Genomic DNA, 10,031 nt, shown 5'->3' with positions numbered 1-10,031 from the left:
TCCCTCTCCCAGTTCCGCCTCCACTCCACCACCCTCCTGGACTTGTTGGGTTTTGTTTGTGTTTATTTGGGCGTCGGGAGCCACCCTTAGAGGGGGGGATATGTTATGTGGTGTTTTGGGTTGTGTTTCTTGTTCATGTCTTTTATTTTGGAGTTTAGTCATGGTCCCTGTTTGTGTCATGCTTCCCTTGCCCTCATGTATTCATGCCATTGGTTCCTCTGTTCATTGTGTCATGTTCTGATTGGTTGTCTTAGTCATGTGTCTTGTTTCCCATTGGTTTGTTCTTGTCTTGTGACCCTCTTGTTTGCTATAAGTAGCCATCATGTTCCCATAGTCTTCGTCGTGTATTGAAGTTGTAACCCGATGTCGGTGAGTCTAGTCTGTTCAAGTCAAGTCTGTTCATGCCTCGTCAAGTCTGTGTCTCGGTTTATGTTTGGATGTTTGGATCACGCCTGTAAATAAACTGCACATGGGTTCTTCACTACACTCGCCTTCAGTGGACTGATTTGTTACATTTTGTTAGTTTTGACTGCTTTTATTGTCCTCATTTGTAAGTCGCTTTGGATAAAAGCGTCTGCTAAATGTAAATGTAAAAATCCAGTCACGGAGTGATTAAATTCAAACCGATTGACTTTGCAAAGTGTCACAGTTCCAGAATTGATGAAACCTCCATTAATGGATTGAATACTGACTTCTGAGTCACTGCCGGCCCAGGAGCCAATCACGTGAGTGCTTTTTGCCCTAGCAGGCAATTCCACAAGAGTATTCAGATCAATTTACCAGAGTAATGGCTTTGTCTGGGCTTTGTATGCATGTTTAATTTTTCACCCTCAAGCAGCAGCGCTGCCCCAGATTTACAGTTTTCTGCACTAAAGAGTCAATCCAAAGTTGGACAGAATCACCACTGACCCTGATTTTCTCTCTCTCTCTCTCTCTCTCTTTCTCTCTTTCTCTTTCTTTCTCTCAACATTTATCAGTTTTAATAAAAATGAAATCTCAGACTGTCTGGGGAGGAGATGTTAAGATGGCAGTGGGATGCTGGCAAGATCACAGACAGAATGATAAAAGGGACTTTCTTAAACAGGATTTCTTGGACACTGGTGGCAGTTAGGCGCAGCGTTCAGAAGGAATTTCTGTAAACTAGAACTGTAACCACCAAAGACATTGAAGGCAACAGGTTCTTTGAATATTTAGATTTGTGGATGATTGATGGGTTTTCAATGACTGATTCTTAAAGTTTTAAAATCCTTCTTTGTCCATCCTATGGTAGGAATGCCATTTCTTTCTTATTCCTTGTTTAAATATCTAATGGAATTAGATACTGTAATACGATAAAATTTTTGTGTTTCTTCCACTAGAGTAAAACATCTGCTCTGGTCACTAAAATCTTCTAGGCTCAAATGCCGCCAGGTATCATCAGGTTACTCCAAAAGAATTGATCCTGCAAAAAGTTGTGTAGTTTTGAAAGTCACTTTTGGCAAAAGCATCAGTGTTATTTTTATATTATGTATATACAGTACAATTATAGCATTTATTAACATTTTGAATTAGCTTTTATTTTTATATTTTGTTTTAATTTTCATTTTAATATTTTTATTTGTTTGTTTTTAGAAATAATTTTATGTGTTTGTCATTGTTATTACATTTTAAAATATTTTTAGCTTGAATTTATTTTTGTGTTTAAGTTCAACTGAAAATTTTTGGAAAGTAAATTGTTGCTTTTAAACCTCCAAAATGTAATTCACAGTGGGTCTCAATGCTTTTGTGGAAAGTTGCGTTTCATCAAGAGGATGCACATGGCAAAACTCTGTCTATATAATAAAATAATGCACAAGGCATGTTCATAGCTGGATAATTTTCTCAATTCACTCTTCATTTTGGACCCTGCATATCGTTTGTGTTTGCTCTTTGCATTTGCACATGCGGCACCAATTCATTTGAAGAAAAACAACATCAAGCAGAAGAAAGAAAGTCATATAAGCTTGAAGAGACATAAGGGTAAATAATGACAGAATTTTCATTTTGGGATGAATTAACCACTAAAGCATCAAAAGAATGGAAAAATCCCAAGTTCATTCATATATTTATAGAGATAGAGCATGGAAATTGCCTATATCTTGTCTCATTTGTGGTGTATCCTGTGCAATTCATATCACGCACACAGTACAACCAAAAAGAGCAGAGTCAAAATAATGCATGCGACTATTCAGTTTGACAGTAATATTCAGTAATTCACAAGAAAGATGACTTTGAGACATACCGCTCAATTGCGCCAGCGTCCGCCGAGATTCAAACAGCAGACTACTTTAAGCATAGCGTGAATGTGTGTGTGTGTTATAAACAAACTCAGACTGGACGCAAACGGACACCGCTAGACCTATGATTCATGTCTGACTCCAGGCTGAATTGATTACAGCAGCTGTCTGATTGCTGACCGTCCATCTGCTGCGGCCAATCTAAATTGCAACTCCTCCGAGGGTCTTGCGGCCCCTCCCTATTCCAGTCCAGCGCTGATAAATCAAATCTCACCCTGTGATTCAGCCCTCACTCTCCTCTGCCATGCCAACACAGGAAACGACTCACCATCTCTGGGGCAATTTCCCCAGAGATTGAATTGAAGTGATTTATGAGTGCCAGGCATGGCATGCAGGACTCATGACTGCGTGGCGATGAATGTTTGTGAAGTCATGGAAAACAGAGAATGTTCTTTGTGGGCATGAAAATGAAAGTCAAACTGATTTGAATAAGAAAGATGTACGATGTAATTTTTGGGTGCACAGTGTATATATGTTTTTGTGTGCTTTATTGCCGGTTGCCTTTGAAACTTTTCAACCTCTGGAGAGTTCTGATGTTATGAAGCTGAACAGAAATTTGGAGGAAAGAAAACTTGGGACGAACTTGGGATTTTAGATTCTTTTGAAATTCTGTCATCATTTTCTCACCCTCATAAAATTAGGAACCTGTATGACTTTGTCTCTATGCAGTTACAGTGAGGAGGATTGGAGCTTTCAAGCCTTGTGCATTATAGAAAGTCTTATGATTCTGACAAACAAACCAGAATGAATTGTCCTTTGCTGATAATCTTCATTTCCAGTGACGAGATCAGTCAGATTTGAGAATGGATCATTCTGACACTGACTTTGTGAACTGAATCAATTGATTCATTAAAAATATCAAAAAAATTATTCATTAATGAATCAGACACTTATACTTGTCTTATGAACTCACCAAGGAGTTAGAACACATTTTCAGTGGGTAATTGCTTAAAGGGGTCATATGATGCTGCTAAAAAGAACATTATTTTGTGTATTTGGTGTAATGAAATGTGTTTATGCGGTTAAGGTTCAAAAAACACATTATTTTCCACATACTGTACATTATTGTTTCTCCTCTATGCCCCGCCTTTCTGAAACGCGTCGATGTTTACAAAGCTCATCAGTCTGAAAAGCAAGGTGTGCTCTGATTGGCCAGCTATCCAATGCGTTGTGATTGGCCGAATACCTCAAGCATGTGACGGAAATGTTACACCCCTTACCATACTGTGATGCCCTGTCAGGCCGGAGCGACAAGACATTAAAACCCATTATAAACGAGGCATATGTTGCATCCAGTGGGGACATAATTACAGATTATAATGACTTATACTGTCTTTTTACGCATTGCGTTGCATCGCGCCACTGCTGTTCCTGAAACCACGCTTTCTTTCTTTGCGTGCACATTTGGGCGGTGTTATGCAAATCTTCCCACATAGTGACGTAGGTATGTGGGGACGTGTTAGAACGAGTCGTTTTAGGTAGGCGTGGCTGACTCTTAACTTTTATAAAGAATATCTCTTTGGATTTGAGACTTTAGTCTTTGCAACTTTACAGATCTTCTTTATGCACCAAGAGTTTGTAACACTCCAAAGAGAAAGGAAAAATTTAAATCGCAGACAGATAAACAAGTCATATCATATGAACCACTTTTATGATTCTTTTTTTTATCATTCTGGAGCAGCTCTGACCCTTATTTACTTTCATATTTAAAAGAGTGTCTACTGCCTTGAAAAGACATGATTGTCAGTAAATAATAAAAGTTTCAATTGTAGCCAGCTATTTTCTTCACATTAATCCAACAAACCTGCCCACTACTCCTGTCAATATTTCATTTGAGGTGAAATATCACAAACAAGTTTCATACCTGTTCAAGCATACATGGTGATGCTCTTGCACACACTTTCTCAGATCTTTGAGTGAATTGAACTCAAGAACTGGATCAGTCTGATTCATGAATAGATCATTTGGACAGATTCAACTGATTCATATAAACGGATCACACTCAAAAGGACGATTCATTCATAAATCAGACACAGTTACTTGCCTCATGAACTCACCAAGAAGAGTTAGAACTGATTTTCAGTCATTAGCGACTTACATTTTGGCCTGCTTGTCACACAAATATATTATATAACTTTAGAGGACTTGGAGTATAATCAGACAAGTCATATGAACTACTTTTATGATTCTTTTTAGTCATTTTGTAGCAGCTCTGGTCCTCATTTACTTTCATTTTCAAAAGCGTGTATAAGATATTTTTCAAAACTCCTTTTATGTTCCACAGAGGAAATATAATCATACAGGTTTGAAACGACGTGAGGGTGAGTAAATAATCCAAGTTTATAGTTTAGATGTCTGTTTTCTTCACATAAACACGCAGTATCCCTCAAACCTGCTCACTATTCCAGTCAATATTTCAATTGAGGTGAAAAATTCACAAATGAGTTTCATACCTCCTCAAGCATGTTCATACTCTCGCAAGCACTTCTTCTCTCGCAAAGATGTATTCACACACCTAGCCCTGCTTTGAGTTGTGACAGGTGAGGAGAGGAAGTGTGACATGTCTTCTGCAGACGATCACCTTAGCTCCACTCATTAGGCATTGCTGAGGGGGGGATCTGAGGGTGCTGTTGGGTATAAAGCAGGAACATGACTCACACATACAGTATCTAAACTTATGCGATTTCTTCTGGTTGTTCAACCAGGTGTGAGGCTATATGCATCACATATAAAACCTTATTACCGTGATTTACTCATAGCATTCATCAATACACAACTCCAGTGTGAGACTTACAGGTCTCTCAGTAAAGGCCTGGTGCAATAAAACGCTACGATTCAAAAAAGAAAGATTGCCTGTGAAGCCAGAAAGGCTGCATTTGAAAGAAAACTTTTGTGCAGTGTTAAAGGACATTCTGTGCGCGAAGGAGTGTAACTTTGATATTGGATATATTCCGGAGGGCCAAAAATGGTAGAGGTCTTGTTTTCTAATTTTAACAGGACTTCAGAGTCAAGTTATTGGTTCACAAAAAGTCATGGTGGTGTGAGACTGCCGACTGCAAACAGATTTACTGCATGACTGTGAACTGAGACATTTTGTAGTGTTGTCTGAACTCTAGACCAGTTTAATTCTCCATAGAGAACACTTTTATAGCAGTAATGCACTCTGATTTATAATGTACCGCAAATGTATACTTTTAATTTATTTTTAAATTAACTGATAATCTTGCCTTCTATAGTTGCTTTTAAATATTATTTATTCATTCATTTATGCATTCATTCATTCATGTTTTGATTTTATTTAATTATTTTTGTTTATTATGTTTTGATTTTATTTAATTATTATTGTTTATTTACCTCCTTGTCTTACATAATCATATAACAGCAATGTCCAATTTTGGCCTACCAATAGAAAAAAATGCACATCCCATCCATCCATTTATTTTATTTTATTTTATATAATTTTATTTTACATAATGCACCTCCTTTGCATTTATCTATCTATCTATCTATCTATCTATCCGTCTGTCCGATAGCTATCTATCTATCTATCTATCTATACTTCTTATAATTTCTTAGCTAAGGGGGAAATCTGGATGTTACTCATATCTCAATCTTTGTGCCATCCACTATACAGGTAGTGCATGAGTGAATGAGTCAGACAGAGATAGACACTAGCACCCATCCTCCAGTGGTGTCTGCACACTTCAAGTATCATCTCCTTTGATCTATGTGCTAAAAATCATTATATTATCTGCAGCATTACAGAAACCATTCCTCGTTAAGAGATTATGGGCGAGAGGTCAGTCCCTGGTATTTACCTTCTTCAAACACCTCTAGTCAGCGCAAAGAGCCCTGGAAAGATCACTGAGGGGGTCAGAAGAGCAGAAATCCCATCATGCCATGCAACAAAATCTATTTGATACCACCATTTCTCCATGTTAAATTAAACTGTCGGTACCTGCCAGGCTTATCTGTCAAACGGCTCCTGACTCGCTCATCCATTATAAACACATTGCCAGTCGATCGATCCGAACAGCTGCTACTGTAAATAGTCTTCCTCCACAATTATAAGGATGTTGTGGCTGTTTTGTTGTTCGTTTAATATGGTGAGGGTTTTGGGAATATCACTTTCAGATGTCACTGCCATGCTCTTCTCAAATATTGATTGCGCTCTGTCGTGACCGGAGCAGCTGTGATGGGCTCATAAGCTTCATTCTGTCATATTTTTTTTCTGCAGGTGAGATGAATTTGTGATGCCCGAGGCAGCTTGTTTTAATTACACCCTCTATATACGCTCCATTGAATTACAATGGCAGTTCTTTAATTACACAATTCATCAAATTCTAAATACAGAAAAGTTCAAATGAAAAGAGAAAACATGCTGCAAACCCATTTAAAGGGTCAAACTGGGTAAACTCATTGGCAAAAGCCTTGCATTTAAATAAACGCACCATTTTATAAACTAGTGAGCTGCATGAAATGGCATTTGAAATCGTAATTGTGACAGTTGTGGTTTGATTTTGATTTCCTTTCGGTTTTTAAAGATGACTTGCAAGTAACATCATAAAATGCCCTACTTCACAGCTCTCAAACAGATCTGAGATGATCGCTGTGTACCAATGCAGTCAGAATGCCATTCATACTTTTCATCTTTTCTCATCTTGAAATAAATTCTTAAAGGAAAGCTTTTTTTTACCATTTTCATCATGCTGATGTTTTTTTAATGGGACTCAAATTCTCATTTTTTTAGTCCAAAGTTTTCATCAGGAAAAACTGGATAAAATAGGGACAAAATGTGTTTTACTCCAGGCACGAACAAAATAATCAATTTGTTCTCACACAATTGTAACATTTCTTGGTTAGATAAATTGCCACTGGTGCTTCAGCAATTTGTCAGTTTGCTTTGTATGACATGTCACGTTGCTGAAACACTTGGTGGTGTTTTTCTAAACCTTTGTTATCACTCTACTCCAAAAACAGCCACAGTTCCAGACACTATGAGCAGGGATGGGATTTTTCTGTATTTATACGGATTTCCGTATTTTCCGACCTGAAGTATGTCCAACGTGAACTGCGTAAATCTTGTGCGTGATCGTTGAAAAAAATCTGTTGCCAACAAAAAAGAAGTTCTAAGGTCTTGCCAAAATAAATATTTGAAAGCAAAGCAATTAAATGATCTATAAATATTATGGACACAATATTGTAGCTGTACTAAATGTATTTTTTTTTTAGTAATAGTAGTAGCAAATACAGTAATTGTATTTTGGTAATTGTAATATATTTATGTATTGGTTTAATTTTATTATTTAAATAATAATGAAATATGAACAATAAAAATGAATTTATTAATTATTATTTTATTATTATTATTATTATTATTATTATTATTATTATTCACTCTCTGACAGCAGATGGCGCTAAACTGCAGAAATAATAATAATAATAATTCATTTATTATTATTATTAGTAGTAGTAGTAGTAGTAGTAGTATTGTATAGTCATATTAAATTGGAATGGATCTTCTCTTTCTCTTTTTTTTTTTTTTTTTTTAGATGATCACGTTGCTGATGAGATATCAGCATATTTCCATGACGACCTACCAAAAAACTTTGCTGCATGGCTGAACTTAAGATCTCAAAGGAGCTAAATGTTAACTATCTTTACTTAATTCACTGCATTAAAGTAAAATTGAAGTATGAGATCTTTTTTTTACAACCTTTCCACACTTATTTTGGCTCAAGTGGCCACCGGTTAAAAGAAAAATATCACCTCAGAGTAAAGCAAAACCAGTCTCTCTCCCTTTCTTTTCCCCTCCCTCTCTCTCTCTTATATGGTTATTGTTATTCTCACATCCAAAGGCAAGTCATCAGCATTTTTCATTAATATGAGTAATTACTAAAAAAAGATTGTGTGGCAGGCGAGCGAGGCCTTTCAAATGTCACCTCTTTTAAATTAGTCTGACAACAAAGCTCTAAAATGGCAGCGCTATAATGATCCGATTTTAATTGCTCAGAATCAAACAGTGAGCCACCAATTACCATTGGGTCTCATTGTTGAGGTTGTTCAGGCCTCAGCTGTGGCTTTTAAATAAAGGTGAACCCAGGCCAGCCGCCTCTACGTCAGGAGGCCATTTCGAATGTGAGCTTGCCATGTGACACAAAAGCCCTGAAAATGAGCATGTGGAGAGAACACGCGGCGTTCGGTTGCAAACTTCGGCGAACGCACAAAAGCAAGTCAATTCTAAAGACCTCAGTGTGATCTGGTTCAGAGGCAGAAAGCCGAAATCATTTTCTCCCTGCCTGACCCATCCGTGCCTGGGGATCTGCGATAGGAATGACCTCTAACTCGCACAATGTGACGGCACAGGGTGTCATTCACTGGAAAAGTGGATTAATATTCTTGCAAATTGACTGTTAATTCCTCTCTTATCTCTGCCGCTGATTGGCTTAGAATGACTGCTGTGCTCCTCTGGTTCCCAGTGGCATCTAGCGTGTCTCAGATGTCCTGCCGATTGGGTCGTTCTTGCTGTCGGGACGGGTGCTCTCGTGCCCCACGGAATTTCATTGGCCCGCTGAGATATGAACTTCCTAGAAGGTACCCCCCCCACCACCCTCCAGCTTATGTAACTATGCCATAGCAGTACAGAAATTACTCCAACCTAATTAATTAGTCACTGTTTATGAGTGTTAGTCACAGTACCTCTGCATGTGGACGCTATAAAAGCACCACTGTGGTAGCCAGCGCAGGGTTTGAACACAGTCCACTGATGGTCATTAGTGAAATAGTAAAAAAAGAAATACAATTCAGTCATTTTAATCATTCTCATTTTGTTTCAAAAAACGTTGCCCCCTTTTGTTCTTCATAGAACACATATTTTCCTTGGTGCTCTTTCTTGTAAAATGAAAGCGAGTGTGGATGAGTTCTTCTCAGATACAAAAATGATGGCAAAAACATCTTAGTGTTAAGAACAGATCAGAAAATGAACTATTTAGATGTACAACTTGACAAAAGGAAGGTGTGTTCCGTTTTACCGCAAATGGACTGCAAAGTGGGCTTTTCGGGGTATTCTGTTATCTTAAGTGATATTCCAATCCAAAGGGAATATACTGTGCATGTGCTCTGTGCCACTATGAACAACACTGGGAATTAGGGAACATCAATACATCACTTCATAGTAAATGGAGAGGGAAATTTACCCACCAGTCATTGCAAATCAGTGAGTTTTGATAGCCTTGAAACCATAGCTGCTATACAGCCATATACAGTGCCTTGCGAAAGTATTCATACCCCTTCATTTGTTTTCATGTTTTGTTATATTGATGCCTTATGCTAAACTGCTTTAAATTACTTTTTTTCCACATCAATCTATACTCCATACACCATAATGGTAGAGCAAAAAACTGGTTTTTAACATCTTCGCAAATTTATTAAAAATAAAAAACTTAAATGATTCCATTGCGTAAGTATTCATACCCTTATCTGGGACAGTTAAAATTTAGCTCAGGAGCATTCATATTGCTTGTAGATGTCACTACACTTCGAGTGAAGTTAACCTGTGGCAAATTCAATTGAATGGATATGATTTGGAAAGGCACACACATCTTAATAAAAGGTCTAACAGCTAATAATGCATATCAGAGCAAAAACCAAGCCGTTGGGCCGAAAGAACTGACTGTAGAGCTCAGAAACAGGTTTGCATCAAGCCACACATCTGGG

Source organism: Sinocyclocheilus rhinocerous, unplaced genomic scaffold, assembly GCF_001515625.1.
Source record: "Sinocyclocheilus rhinocerous isolate Xijiao unplaced genomic scaffold, SAMN03320098_v1.1 scaffold2, whole genome shotgun sequence".
In the NCBI taxonomy this organism is placed as follows: domain Eukaryota; kingdom Metazoa; phylum Chordata; class Actinopteri; order Cypriniformes; family Cyprinidae; genus Sinocyclocheilus; species Sinocyclocheilus rhinocerous.
This window is presented reverse-complemented; position numbering follows the sequence as displayed.